Source organism: Opisthocomus hoazin, chromosome 2 (genome assembly GCF_030867145.1).
Source record: "Opisthocomus hoazin isolate bOpiHoa1 chromosome 2, bOpiHoa1.hap1, whole genome shotgun sequence".
Classification (NCBI taxonomy): domain Eukaryota; kingdom Metazoa; phylum Chordata; class Aves; order Opisthocomiformes; family Opisthocomidae; genus Opisthocomus; species Opisthocomus hoazin.
The window spans coordinates 75,726,794-75,741,038 of record NC_134415.1 but is presented as its reverse complement, the minus strand read 5'-3'; the positions used below and the strand labels follow the sequence as shown (position 1 = coordinate 75,741,038).

At 46.7% G+C, this 14,245-nt stretch overlaps 1 protein-coding gene across 3 annotated transcripts in view; it reads left to right on the top strand.

The window, feature by feature from the left end:
- The first annotated feature begins 3,640 nt into the window (after positions 1-3,640).
- DSE (dermatan sulfate epimerase) overlaps positions 3,641-14,245 on the top strand; it is a 38,844-nt gene continuing 28,239 nt past the window's right edge. For 2 of the 3 annotated variants that reach the window (XM_075414178.1, XM_075414176.1), the window contains exon 1: positions 3,838-3,905. The gene's annotated coding sequence lies outside the window, so the exon portion shown is untranslated. Of the gene's footprint in view, positions 3,729-3,837; positions 3,906-14,245 lie in introns of those variants that run through there. The other variant, XM_075414177.1, reaches the window with a different exon arrangement.

The window sequence follows — 14,245 nt, the reverse complement described above, 5'->3', positions numbered from 1 at the left end:
CCTGGAGCAACGCCACCTGAAAGGTCAGTGTGCTGTGTGTCTCAGTGTCGCATGATGTAATTTCAGGGAATGACAGCTACAAAAATTATTAATCTCAGTGGGACCTTTCCAATAAAAAAGAAGAAAGGAACAAATAAACTAGGGTTGTGATACTTGGAAGCAGAGAGGGAGTGAGAGGTTTCAGGGACAGAAGCACCAAGGGAGTGGAAATTGTATGAAGGGATGCTACTGAGTCAGTCATTTACATGAACTTTATAGTTGGTGGCAAGAACAGGCAACTTGAGGATTTGATTCATCACATCCTAAAGAAGATGACTAAAACAGGTCAGATGAATTCTGACCTGAAAGTGTGTATTTTTCTCTGCGGTTATAAAGAGAGCCTAACGTGACTAGATCAGAGGTAGTTATCAGCGAGTACAGAAAAAAAGTGCACGATACGTTCAGAGGTTAGATGGATCCCACCCAGAATTTCTGCTCCAGATTGACATTGGTTTATTGTTTAATTGTTTTCTTTTTGCTGTCGTCAGCAACAAATTCACTGGCATGCAGCAAGGCTAGCAAATCTCAGAGAGAATCTCAGCCTTAGCAAGGGAGGTTATACCCATTGCTAAAGAGGTGAAGGGCATAGGAAGACCAATTGCCTATGCAAGTAGCATTTTGAACATAAACATACAAAACAGGACTGGAAAGGACCTTGACAGGTCATCTGGTCCACCGCTTGCTCTAAGGCAAGATCCATCAGACTTTCTAGAGCTGAACTGTCCTTGTCAAATGCATGCCCAGCTTGTACCTAAAAAACCTCCAGGGACAGAGGTGCCGTTCTCTCTGGCTTTATTTACCCTTACAAATACTCTTTTACTACAATTTACATGCTACTCTCAGAGGATGTGGATAAGAGATTATTATCTTATTTTCAGCAGCTTTTACGTAGCTGAAGGCTGTTATCACATCTTCCTCCAATCTTATCCTTAGGCTACTATTTTCAGTCCTTTGGTATACACGATGCTTGCTAAACCTCGGGTCTTTCTTGTTTCAAAATTATTACTGGCAATACTGAAATCAATTTAGAATGGACACATTTTGCCTCTCTTAGGTGTCTCTGAATCATCCTATAAATTTTTATTTATTTTTTATCTTGACAAGCACCCTGTGAGTTACTGGGAAGTAAAATGAGCCCCATTTTACACGAGAGGACATAAGGCAGAGAGGATCTGTGGCTTTCCACTCTGCATGCGTACCTCCACCACAGTCTAACTGCACACCAGAGCAAGACCCAAGCACAGCCCAGCTCATCCTCTGCGAGACAGAAACCTGAGTGCTCAGGCCATGAGGCAGCCACAGTGTGCTCTGTCCAGGTATTCAGTCGTGACAGGGCAGCACAGCACTGTTTCTCTGAAATGTGGATGGACACAACCAGAGCCTAAGGTCGGGATTTCAAAAGCCGTTCAGGCATTATGCTGTTCGGAATTGTAAGGTCTAATTCCATCTATTTTAGTCAGATACTTAATACACTTAAATACCTAACTCAGATACCTCCCTCCTCATCACTTTGGGCATCCTGATGATTTTAGAAATTCTGGAGGATTGTCCTCAGCCCCATCTGGTCTGACCAGGGGAGGCTGTAGCTTTTCTCGTGCTCATGCATGTCTCAATATTTTACAACTCTACTGTCAATGCAGTAATACCATTCAAACAGGGGTTTAGAAACATATCTTCTAATGATTAATCTAGTGCTGGCGTGACTGAAACTGAAGCACTTGGTGCTTTTCGACATGTCATTACTGGTAAAAAAGCAAGGCTTCATTCCAGGCTCTGACACTGCCCTCGGAGTTGCAGCAGCTGCTTGTGGATCCCTATTCGTTATGCGAAGACTGGCCACAGGTACGGCCGGGAAACAAAACGGGAGTGAAGGGGAATGTGTAGTTTCTAGTTTTGCCTCTTTTCCACCAGTTTATTAATCTTGATAGAACATCAAGAAATCACACTCCAAACCATGAAGAGCCTGTCTAAAACCATCCTCAGAAAACACAGCTTTTACGCTTTAAAGGCACTTTAAAGGTACAGTGAGCACTTAGAGCCCACTGATTGATTCAGTAACATCAGAAAACACTTTACTGAAACAAAGAATAAGCTCTGTGGAATGTAAACTTCAGGTAGTTTGACACCATCCTGATCTATGACGCATAAATATTTTTATTTTCATTCCAGCAGTCTGAAGATGATAAAACATGCTCGGCTTCTGAGAGCCAACAAACATTCGAAATACTTCATACCTTTACTGGTTACAGTGACTGAGAAAGCAAAGACAACTGTTCCAAAGGATCGTTTATTTTGTCCTATTTCATATTACTTTCCTAAGTCTCTTCAGTTGAGTAGCTGCAAAAAATTGTCAGGATCGTTGGCTTGAACGGCCACGGGGTTTCACCTCTTTGTTATAGAAGGGCAACGTCTCTCTGCTGAGAGGGACTTGGGGGTACTGATAGACGAAAGGCTGGACATGAGCCGGCAATGTGCACTGGCAGCCCAGAGGGCCAACCGTGTCCTGGGCTGCATCAAGAGAAGCGTGGCCAGCAGGTCGAGAGAGGTCATTCTGCCCCCCTACTCTGCTCTGGTGAGACCTCACCTGGAGTACTGTGTTCAGCTCTGGAGCCCTCAGCACAAGAAGGACATGGAACTGTTGGAGCGGGTCCAAAGGAGGGCTACAAAAGTGATCCGAGGGCTGGAGCACCTCTCCTATGAGGACAGGCTGAAAGAGTTGGGCTTGTTCAGCCTGGAGAAGAGAAGGCTGCAGGGAGACCTGATTGCAGCCTTTCAGTACTTAAAGGGAGCCTATAGGAAAGATGGGGACAATCTTTTTAGTAGAGACAACAGTGACAGGACGACGGGTAATGGTTTTAAACTAAAACAGGGTAGGTTTAGGCCGGATATAAGGAAGAAATTCTTTACAGTGAGGGTTGTGAAACACTGGAACGGGTTGCCCAGAGAGGTAGTGGAGGCCCCATCGCTGGAAACGAAGTTCAAGACCAGGTTGGACAGGGCTCTGAGCAACCTGATCTAGTTAGTGGTGTCCCTGCTCGCTGCGGGGGGGTTGGACTAGATGACCTCTAGGGGTCCCTTCCAACCCAAAACTTTCTATGATTCTATGATTCTATGATAGGACCACCACCCCACCGTGATCCACAGAGCAGATGGACACACCGGCGTTTGGTTCCTCTGCCGGCGTGAGGGAGCCTTGGGTGGGAAGCCCTGTCGCTCCCGTGCGGCGTGGCGACGGAGGGGTGCTGCAAACCAACGGGTCCCCCCGGACGGGGAGGTTTCCACCCCCGCAGCCCCCCGCGCCCGAACCGCGGTGCCGGTGCCGAGCGCTCCGGGCGCCGAAAATCGGTTCGCCAACGCTCCGGAGCTGGGGCAGAGAGAGGAGCCCCCGCTAAAAGCGGTATTTGGGGTGTTTCCGAGGGCCGGGGCCGGGGGAACACGCAACACCCGTGTGCCCGCCAGCGACAGAGAAACGAGAGCGCGCAAGCGGAGCTGCGGGAGCGGCCCGGGGGCTGCGCGGCCCCTGTGCCCGCCCGCCAGCCGCCGCCGGGAGGGCTCCGCTCCGCCGCCTGCCGCGCCTGGCCGAGCCCTCCCGTCCCGTCCCGTCCCGTCCCGTCCCCGCGGCTGGGGGAGCGATGCCGCCATGGCGTGAGGGGCCGCGGCAGGAGGAGGAGGAGGAGGACCGGGGAGAGGTAAGGAGGGAGGGCGGGGAGGCGGGAGGTGGAGCGGGAGGGGGGAGTCACTTTCTTCCTGCGTTGAAAAACGTCCCCCCCCACCCCCTCCCCTCCCCGCTCCGTCCCCCGGGGCTGCGGAGGAGAAACTTTCTGGCTGCCGAGCGGCGGGGCCGCGCCAGGCAGGGGCCGCCGGCGGTGAGTGCCCGGGCGGTGCGGGGCAGCGCTCCCGCCGCTCCGCTCCTCTCCCCTCCGTCCCCCCCCCCCCCCCTCCTCCGCTCCGCCGGGCGGGCCCCGGGAGCGGCCCTCCGCCCGCGCCGGGCCGGGGCCGCCGGGTACCGGCGGGTTTGGGGCGGGAGGGGTCGGACCCGGCGCTCCCCCCCCTCCCCGCTCGGCGGGCGCCCCGGGGAGCGGGGGCCGGGTGTCCCCCTTGCGGGAGCGGGGCGGGCGGTGGCCGGGGGCGTCCCGCAGGCCGGGGCTTCTCCGGGCCGTCCGGGGCGGTGCGGGGCGGGGGTGCTCCGCTGGGACCCCCGCGCGCTGCCCCTGGCGCCGGGCCACCCGTGGGACCGGCCTGGAGCCGCGCCGCCGGGTGACGGCTCCCCGCTCTCCCGCAGCCCCGCCAGCGCCTCCGAGCCCTGCGCCCCGAGCGTGGGTGCGTGAGAGGTAAGCGGCAGCGTCCCTGCCCCGCACCGCGGGAAGCCGAGGGGCCGGGAGAGGGGGATCGGCCCCGGGCAGCTCCCCGCCGCTGCTGTGCTGCTGTTGCTGCTGGAACAGCCCGCAGGGGCCGGGGACCGCAGGTGCTCACCCCGCAGCTCGGCTTGCTCGGCCCCGGGGCGGGAAGTCCCGCGTCCGCTGGCGGGGGTTGCGCGGCAGCCAGGCAGCACCGCTCGGGGCAGCTCCCGCCGGCTCTCACAGCGCGGTGTGGTGGGAACGAAAGCAGCCGTCCTCCCTGCTTTCCACAGAATCACAGAATGTTTGGGGTTGGAAGGGACCTCTGTGGGTCACCCAGTCCAACCCTCCTGCCGAAGCAGGGTCACCTACAGCAGGCTGCACAGGACCGCGTCCAGGCGGGTCTTGAATATCTCCAGAGAAGGAGACTCCACAACCTCCCTGGGCAGCCTGTTCCAGGGCTCCGTCACCCTCAGAGGGAAGAAGTTCTTCCTCATGTTCAGCTGGAACTTCCTATGCTTCAGTTTTCTGTCATTCCTTCTTGAAACAGTGTGAAGCTGTGACGTTTTCCTGCGTTTTCAAGCTCGAGTGGCTGCTTTTTTGGACATAAGCAGCAGCAATATAAGAAGCGGACACAATTGTGAATGAAATACAGGAAACATTGCTCAACTAGTTGGAGATTTTCGGTCGCCCTTAGATCAATTGCAGTTTAACACTCAAGTTTTAATATAGTCTAAACAAAGACAAAGGAAATCTCGGCTGAATATTGCCACATTGTGTTTATCACGCCAGCAATTATTACAACTCATTGCAGTATTTCAAAAAAAGGAACAATTCAGCTGAAGGGCAGCAGTGGGAATCAATAATTCAGATGCTGTTTATTACTCTGAAAGCCTCTTGCTGGGTAGCCTCGGGCAAGTCGCTCCACCTCTCCGTGGCTCTGTTTCCTTCCTCATAAAACAGATAAATGTGCTTGCTTGCTTCACAGGGGTGTTGAGAAGTTTAATTAATTAATTTGTTTCATAACTACTTGGAGATCCTTGGGTGCATTTTTCTACAGAAGTGCCAAATATTATTTCAACTATGAGTTCTTTTACCGTGTGTCACTGCTTATGTGCGTTTCTTCAGTGACCGAAGTTAGAGAAGTTTTTAGTGGAAGTCAACAAAGTGGCAGTTCTGGACTGGGATTTTCTTGACTCTGTGTAAATTTCACTAGGATGTGAAACCAAAATGTAGTGATCGCAGCATATTTTACTAGGACAGAACTGCTGGTACTCTAACAAAGTGTCGTTCTATTTTCTCATTATTCAAAATAAGAGTTTGTTTTTGTTGTTTGTTTGAAGCATTGTGGTGCTTTTCATGATTTTGAATTGCCATGAAAAAAACTCAGTGCTGTTATCTAATACAACAGCAAGAGATGAGAACAGTTTAAAAACATATCTGTATCCGCTGCTTTGGTGACTGATGTCAGAAGACGCTTGGTGCTGGTTTTCCACTGCATATTTGTGTACAATCTCTCCTAAACCATATTCTTTGGTCATAGAGAATACGGGTTGCAAAGGAAGAGATATGTGAGCTGAACAAATTGATTGCCTGTGGTAAAAGCTGGTAGGTTTTCGTTGCCCAAATGAGGTCAGGGGTTCTTTTTGTAGTTTATATTAGTTGTTTTAACTAGATATTTAGTAAATGTCTGCACCACAATGGAGAGGAAAATGCATTTAATTACCTGGCTATATGTTAGATGTGATTTTCATAGGTTGCACACAGTTAAAAGTAAACAGGAGTAGCTGAAAGCTAGTTTTAGAGTAACACCTTGGTTTTGGTTACTTTCTAAAGGCTCATCTCAGACACCACATGCATTAAGTCTGTGCGTGCCATTTCTTTTCCTCAAGTACAACGACAGCAAGCACATAAGCTTTTTCAAAACTGAGTTCAAATAAAGCCTGGATCAGTGGTGGCAGAAAGTCATTCCCATCACCAGGCAGCTGTTGGGTTGTGAGTGAACGTAGTGAGCTTATTTGCTGATGGAGAAACAGTCATATCCATCGGTCCCTGGCAGGCTGAGCAGTGAGAACCAGGGTAAAATGAGGCTGTAAATGAGTCTGTAAAATTGAAGTGTCCCTCCTCTCAGAAGTGATTGCATTTAGCTAAAACTGAGTCACATTCTTAGGCTTGTGTGTGGAAACTTGCACATCTGGCAGCCACAACATACTCTAGCAATGAGCAGAAAGAAATTTAGTTACTACTGCTATTGTTCCTGGACATTTTGCAAGAAATAACGCGCGTTTTTCCTGGGTTTTTTTTTTCTGAATGGATTAAAGACATAAAGAAAGAAAGAAAGAACTTTCTGTAACCATTATTTCCTGGTTTAGACTTGGTATTTCATGTGTCTGGAGAGTGAATATGACTCTTGCTTAGCAAGTTGTATTTAATTGGTAAATATGATAGCAAGTTTGTCCTGACTGTTTACACCTTTTTGCTGTCTCCATTCAGCTGCGGTAGATAAAAGAGCTTAGCTACAGTAGTGTAGTACCCTAAAGCTGATAAACCATGGTGCCAGTCTGTGTTCAAGACTGCAGCCACGTATTTGTTATAAATAGACTCAATATTTGGCAGAAAGCCCTTACTTTGAGCTACTTTTCTGTTTGGATGGATAAGCTATGTACCAATGTCTGTTAGCCCAGCTAAACCCAGCAGGGATACGGTGGGGTGCGACACAGCTGCATTAGCAAAAACCCCTAACTCGTGTGCTGTGCTCTGGCCGGACTCAGCTGTCTGCTCAGGATGGGAACCGAGCAGAGGAGGGGATTAGAGCCTGCTAGCAAAAAGGAAATTTAGCTGATGTCACCTGGGACCTTGCTCATGAATGCTTGGCTGGTAGCAGTTTAGCAGAAGCGAAGGGTCGGTAATGGAGAGCTGACCGGAGGGGTCTGGCCGCTTGGGGAATCGCATGAAGGACAGAGCTCTGAAAATAGTTTCTCGCATCAGGTGCTGACATCACACTTTCATCTGCTCTTGGGATGTGGCCAGGTGTGAAAGCCCATGCACAGTGCAGCCATTAGGTGCACAGTCTGAAATTACCTTTGTTTGGTCTTTCTTTCTGTTTTCCCCCTTGCTTAGACTCATGGAGTTTACAGGAGAAATCAGCAATAGCGTTACTGAGAGCAGGACTGCAGGGACGTCGGTCACTTGACTCGGGCAGGTATTGTATCTAAGTACCAGACAAACGTGGTTTTAATATAAGAGTTCTTTCACCACAGTTGTCCTGGTATATGTTCTTGTTTTGGTTTTGTTGGTTTTTATAAAAAATAGTAAAAATACAGAATGTTTGATATAAACCTGGTATGCCCTTCTAAGTCTTCTGATCAAGTGGCTGCCTAGAGTTATTTTCAAACATTGTTTGAAAGCATTTCTGTGGATGTCACATCATCTTAAAGCCTTTTAATCAGATCCTTGTAACGGTGGTGCATCACATTTTTTGCCAGAACAATGTGTCAGGTTTCAGTTCTGCTGCGAGAGCCGTGCCTGCACAACTCCAGGTCAGAAATGAGATTATGCAATTCGAAGTTTCATAATTAACCTGTAATTTAGTGGTTGTGTTGATGCCTGCTCACACAAATTGATCATGCCGATTGTGAATAGCTAAATTTTGCATGAATAATGTAGCCTTCTAACTCCTATCTGCATTTGAGGTGTCTGTCCATGAAAATGTCATTGTCACTTTTTATCAAGGGTGTTCTGGGCAGCAGTGAAGACAGTGATAACCCTGAAGGAACTACGAGACAATGCATTTCACTGTCTCTCCAAGTCTGTACCTTGAAAAAAGTCAGCTGTATCTCAGTACATATGTATTATATCTATGGATAGATAAACTATATGCTACATCTATCTGTCTATAAACCATAGATATTGAGATAACAGATGAAAGTAGCAGAAGTGTCAACAGAATTGTACCAGTAATAATGAACAGCGTATTGATCTGCAGTGAGATGTGACTGTCAGGTAGGGTGGTGCAATTTAGGTCTACGAACACAGAGGCATTTATCCTGTAGCAAATGAAAGAGTAGTTCTTCTGTGTGAATATACATTTGGGGTGTGTGGACGCACATCTTGAGATGATATGTAGACAGTGTAAAAGCAAGTGTTGATTTAAATTGCTTAGAGTTAAGTCTTTGTAAGTTCATAAATTGACTTTGCTGGTGTTCCTACATGCTGTCACAGTACTTTAACATAAATAATAAATAACATTTTAATATAGTTTTGTATGCAAGACTGAGTCATAAACAGGATATGGAAACATAGTTTTGATCTCATAGCAACTGGAGAATGTGATGCATTTTAGAATTCCTGTCTATGAATATGACGTCCTGTGGAAATGCTTTACAAATGAAAATATCTGTTTGATATCTTCAGCTACTGAAGTCTGTAGACAGATATAGAGAGAGTAAGAGCTAGTTTTGTAAAACTCCAGCTGGAATATTTAATTCGTTTCCAACATCTTGGAGGCAATTGAATGAAAGACAGTAAAAAACCAAGCAGGAAAGATTAAAACTGTTAATTATATATAGTAGAGGTGAACAGCAAGCCAGGGCACTTAAAACATTTGCAAGCATTTGAAGACTAACAAAGAAGTATTAGTTGGAAAAGAGGATAGGAAAATGGAAACAGTAGTCTTAGTACGGGAAGTTTCTGGTGCTGTAATTGGCGACCTAAAAAGTGAGGGAAGCTCCATGGCGTGCAGCACTCCGAGTGGGCTGGATTAAGCACCAGAAGGAATTTTGTTCTGACAGCAGTAAAATTGGCTTTCCCCTTTTGCGTGTATGGTGAATTTTTCTTCTGTCGTTTATTTGTGCCTCCTGGGCATTGCCGTCGCCCTCTGAAGGTTTTCCAGCTCTTCCTGCGCGCCGTGGTTGCACTGCTCGATCCACGCAGAGCCTGCACTCCTGCTCACCTCTTCCTTTGCCTTGTTCCCCTTGCGAGGCACAGTTGCGCTTTTGGGTTGTTGGCTGCTGTCAGAGGAACCCCACACTGTGGTTTCTGGTACCCCCCACCGAAGGGTTCGCACCCTTACAGACCCCCTGCGTGGGGCTGCATGCATGGGCTGGGAAGATGCCGTACTGCTCAGCAGCTGCCAGATGAACGCCGTTCCACCACCCGGATTGTCACAGGCGTTTTTGGTCTGTGTTTCTGCAGTGTCTGCTACTGCCATAGTCCTACGCCCCAAAAGTGTCCTGCAGTATAATAACAGATGGACGAGTGGTTGGCAGGACTGACTTCTGGGACATTAATGGAGCAGACGAACGCAGTCAGTATATCTTTTTGGTCTCTCTGATAATTCCCAAACTGCCTTCCGTTAGTGTTAGTGTCTGTGAAAACATTTCTGCAAAAAATAACTATATATTTAATCATGAAAATGGCCTTCTAAAAAGTACTTCAGCTCTGGATCAAACGAAAAATGCAGGTGCTCTAAAGGAAATCTTTCTGTGGTAGTTTATAGTTTTATGCCTTTGATGGTAAAAGTGACTGAGCTTTCATTCACTGAACATGGATGCCTTAGCAGGCATGTCTGTACTGGTTGGGAATGATCGCCTGCAGGACTGTGGATATCAAAATTACTTTCCTCCTCATTCTATATACTGAAGTATGGAATAAAAGATCACAGTAAGGGCTCGAAATTGTAGTGTTAGTGCAACCAAAAAAATTACTGAGAAGGCATTTATATGGTAGGATAAATTAGAAAACAGAAGAAAATTCCAATTTCACAGATTATGGTTTGGGCTTGCAGACAATTTAAATCTTGATTTTGCTTGAGGAGGAGAGAAGGTTGTGCATTCAGTGTGCACAAGTGTATGCCCTATTAATTTAGGTATACAGTGATACAACAGACAAACAAGCTTTTAAACGGAAGGAATAAACAGATGAAACTCCCATTGCAGATGCCTTACACGTCCTACTGCAAGTCCTTTGCAGTTGCTGTCCGGTCTGTAGCATGGTGCAGAATGACTGCAACCCTCCGTCCTCCCAGAACGATCGTCTCGCACGGCTGCGTACTGCTCTAAATGGATCCATTGAATTTTGTGCACAGATCAAAGGACAGACACGAGTCTAAATCCTGACTGCTGACATAATGTCATATACTGGTAATTCCTATAGGAACTGGTTGTTTCTGGTTGCCTTTGTGATTTTCATAGCACAGCTGTTACTCAGACATGTCAGTTGGTTCAAAGCTTCCTTTGAGTTGTTTCAGATCGCTTCAGAGCAAGTGCAATACTAACACCTGGGCACCTGAGCTATACATTAATTTATTCTGGATTTAATTCTGAATTATATTTGGGATTTCAGTATTTAGCTTTTAAATACCTTTGGCATTATATAACTGATGTAGCGTATTTCTCAGAGTTAAAAAAACAGAGGCAGAAATGAATTAATGTCTCCCGGTGATTAAGGTTGTAAGAAGTATTTTTCAAGTTGCAAGCAGTGATTTTTACACCTTTCCAGCATTTTTGTTGGAGGGACAGATGGTCATTGGTGTTTTATCTGACTGATCAAAAGGCAGGTGAAGGAAGGACTCCCAACTGCTGTTATCTCCGGACATGAGAATTTCCTGCACTGGTGTCCAGCCCTGCAGCTTTGAGAGGGACTCGGCAGTGCTGCTTGCTGGTGTGGGGGCTATACAGCTCGGGACTTTGGTCGGTAAATTTACTGTGTTTGCCACAGTACAAAGATAAGTTCATACTTTTCTCGGTCCCACTCCATCTGCTGCCTAATTTTGCCATAACAGAGATGTTTCTGTGAGTCGGTAGGAATCCACTGGCAATGGATGGGAATTAGGCTCTATTGACCCTTTCACCTCTCTATTTTTGTGGGCTTACCCTGCATTATTAAGTGCTTAAATGTCATTGGCCATTCAGTTAGATGACTTGGTCGCAAAACATGTTTGCAAAATATTTGGCTCTGTAGTAAAACTGACACTGGGCAAAATAGCTCTCCAGTTGATACAAGCATCATCATTTTAAAACACTACTATTTCCAGCTGGTGAGTTCAGTTTTATAGATGCTGCTTCTCTTATCAGCAGCAAAGTCATTTGCAATGTGTGCGAAAAGATTTGCTCATAATCTGAGGCATTTGGACAAAGCGCCGAAAAAGGGTTCCTGCAGAAGTTTGCTTTCCTCCATGGTGATTTAACCTCGCACTCCTCGTGGCAAGCAGCTATGCCTCGGCAGCTGCCAGCATCGGCGCAAAACGATGCGCGCCCATCCGCGTCTAACGGGACACGATACCACGCACACCTCATTGCAACATTACCTGGTATTGGTGCGGCAGCAGCTGTTACTGGGGGTTGACCATTTCTTGTTAAAATATCTACGACTCTCTTACCTCTTTTACCTTTCGCTGCTGAAATGGCTTGGTTTAGTACTCGTACTTTTGAATGCCTTAACAAGGTGATCTCATCATGTAATTTGAGCTGTGACAAAAGTATAGTGACACCGTTGCTCAACATCAAACTGAGCATTACAATTACAAGCATCACAAAATACTGAATAGAAAGCATTTGCTTTCACTTTCAATAATTTATCAAGAAGTGATGCAAAATAAATTATGAAAGCGAAGTCCATGCTGATTCAGAGGTCATTGTCTAAGGTAAAAGTTTGCAGGCTGAACCTGAAGATTCGCCTTTTGCAGATTTCCCATTAAATATTTGAACACAATTCTTACCCAAACAGTTGCGGAGGTAATTCAGGTAGCAATAATGAGAATTGTAGTCTTTGTGGAAAATAGGAGCTGCCCAAAAGATGATGATAAGTTGTAAAATCTGTGGAGAGAAGTCTTTTAAATGGTAATTGTGAGTTGTAAACTGGTTAATTATTTTTTTTTTCTTACTGACTTGGAGGTTGGATACTCGAGCTGAGTGTCAGGGCTCCTCTTACCTTCTCTGGAGGCAGCTAGGCACTTTGGGGGGGCGTTCAGAGGAAAGCCAGCATATCCACAGCAGAGATGCCAGAAGCTTGCCTGCAGCATCTTCTGAGCAAACTAGAAGGAGAAGATAGCATGAGAGTGGGAAACCCAGCTCTCACCAGAGGTGTAACTCCATCGACCTTCTTCTGGCTGGAGACCCTTCTACCAGCTTGAGTGTTAACCTTCCCCAGGGTACAGAGCGAGGCAAAGGAGGGCCCATGACCTCAGTGAGGGTAGGCAAGAGCTGCGTGCTGCAGCAGTCTCTCCTGGTGTGACTGCGTGGGCAGGTCTGACTTGTGCATGTCCCAGCCCTGCACTCTGGGAAGGTCTTCCATTCAGAGACTTGAGCAATCTGTGGTGTGACGATGCTTCCATTTCGTGGAAGTTTCAGTCGCCAGAAATCCCAACTTTTCTGTTCTCAGCTGTAAATGTTGATGAGATCCCCATGTCGGAGGTGAGTCATGGGCTAGTGCTGGAGATGCTAGCAGAGACACCTGCGACTGCTGCTTATTAAGAAGTGATGCAAGTGTTCTCCTAGCAAAAAGCAGCCACAAAACACAGTGGCTCTTCAGAACTGATACTGCAGAAAGCTGCAATTCTTTACATGTTTTTATTTTTGTAATGATCCACAAGAAGGTCTGATTGCTCCAAGGATAGCTCTGCCAGCTGATGGTCCCAATGGTGCTGTCCTTTCCTCACCCATCTCCGCTGCCCCTCTCCTCTCCTCTCCTCTCCTCTCCTCTCCTCTCCTCTCCTCTCCTCTCCTCTCCTCTCCTCTCCTCTCCTCTCCTCTCCTCTCCTCTCCTCTCCTCTCCTCTCCCACTCCTGCTGGAGCAGCCTTTCTGGGCACAAGTGGCAGGAGTAAACAGGGCCTCTCTATTCCTTTAAAATAGTGTACCAAACCCAAATTATTTCATTAATTTATTTGTGTATACTGATGTCCAGTTCAGTTACTGGCATCAGTTTTATAATACTTTTCTTTTGCTGCAGTTGAACATCTGGTCATTGAAGCAGATGGGGAGAACTGAAATAGTTCAGATTTAGTCTATTTTTTCTAGAATAATTCAAGTTATTTACTGTTTGTTTCTGCTAGCAATGGAGTGGAAATCGTGGCAAATGCTCTTTCAAGTTAAGACCAAGTGACAACCTTCTCAAAGCACATTGTGTATTAGCATTTTCTTCCATGGGCAAGCATCCTTCAATCTCCTTTTATCTTTTAATACTTTATCAGGTCATGGATTCCAAACCATAAAACTCCCACATTTTCAGAAAAGGTTGAGTTGCTTGGTGAAGCTTTCCTTGGAAGCTGTGGCTGGTAATGATGTAGTGTAATATGAGAATTAGAAATTCTTTGAACTTTAAGAAATGGTATTGTGAGTGCAATTTAAGTGATCAGAAGGCCCAGGCTCCTATCGGTTTGAGCCCTGTATTTCAAACAAAGTTGTAGCAGGTTCACTCGCAACTGGTAAGTTGGAGCTTATGTGGCCAGTTATCTATACATGTCTGGCTTCCTCTAAGCTATGCAGATCATCAAGGTTCATATGTGTGTCTTTAAAGAAACACATACTACTGTTCAGCTTTCAGTATGCAAGGAAGTTACCTAAGGAAACCTCAAAGTACAGAGTTCAACACAGTTGAATATGCATTCAGCTCCAGAGTTTCTTGGCTTTATGGGGTTTCTTCCCCTCCCAGGTACATTTATACCATTGTAATGAGTTCTAAATATTCCCTAAATGTGGTCACCTTCTGCTGAAGGTGCTTTTGTTCTTTTGTTACCACCGGACAGTTTTGGAAGTGGTTTTATGTATATCTTATCAACCACTGTAGTTTCTAAACAGCTGCTGAACTGAGGAGTGGTGGTCATGCTGGTTAGTCCTGTGGAGTTACCTGGCCTGGGTGGGTCGATAAGGCA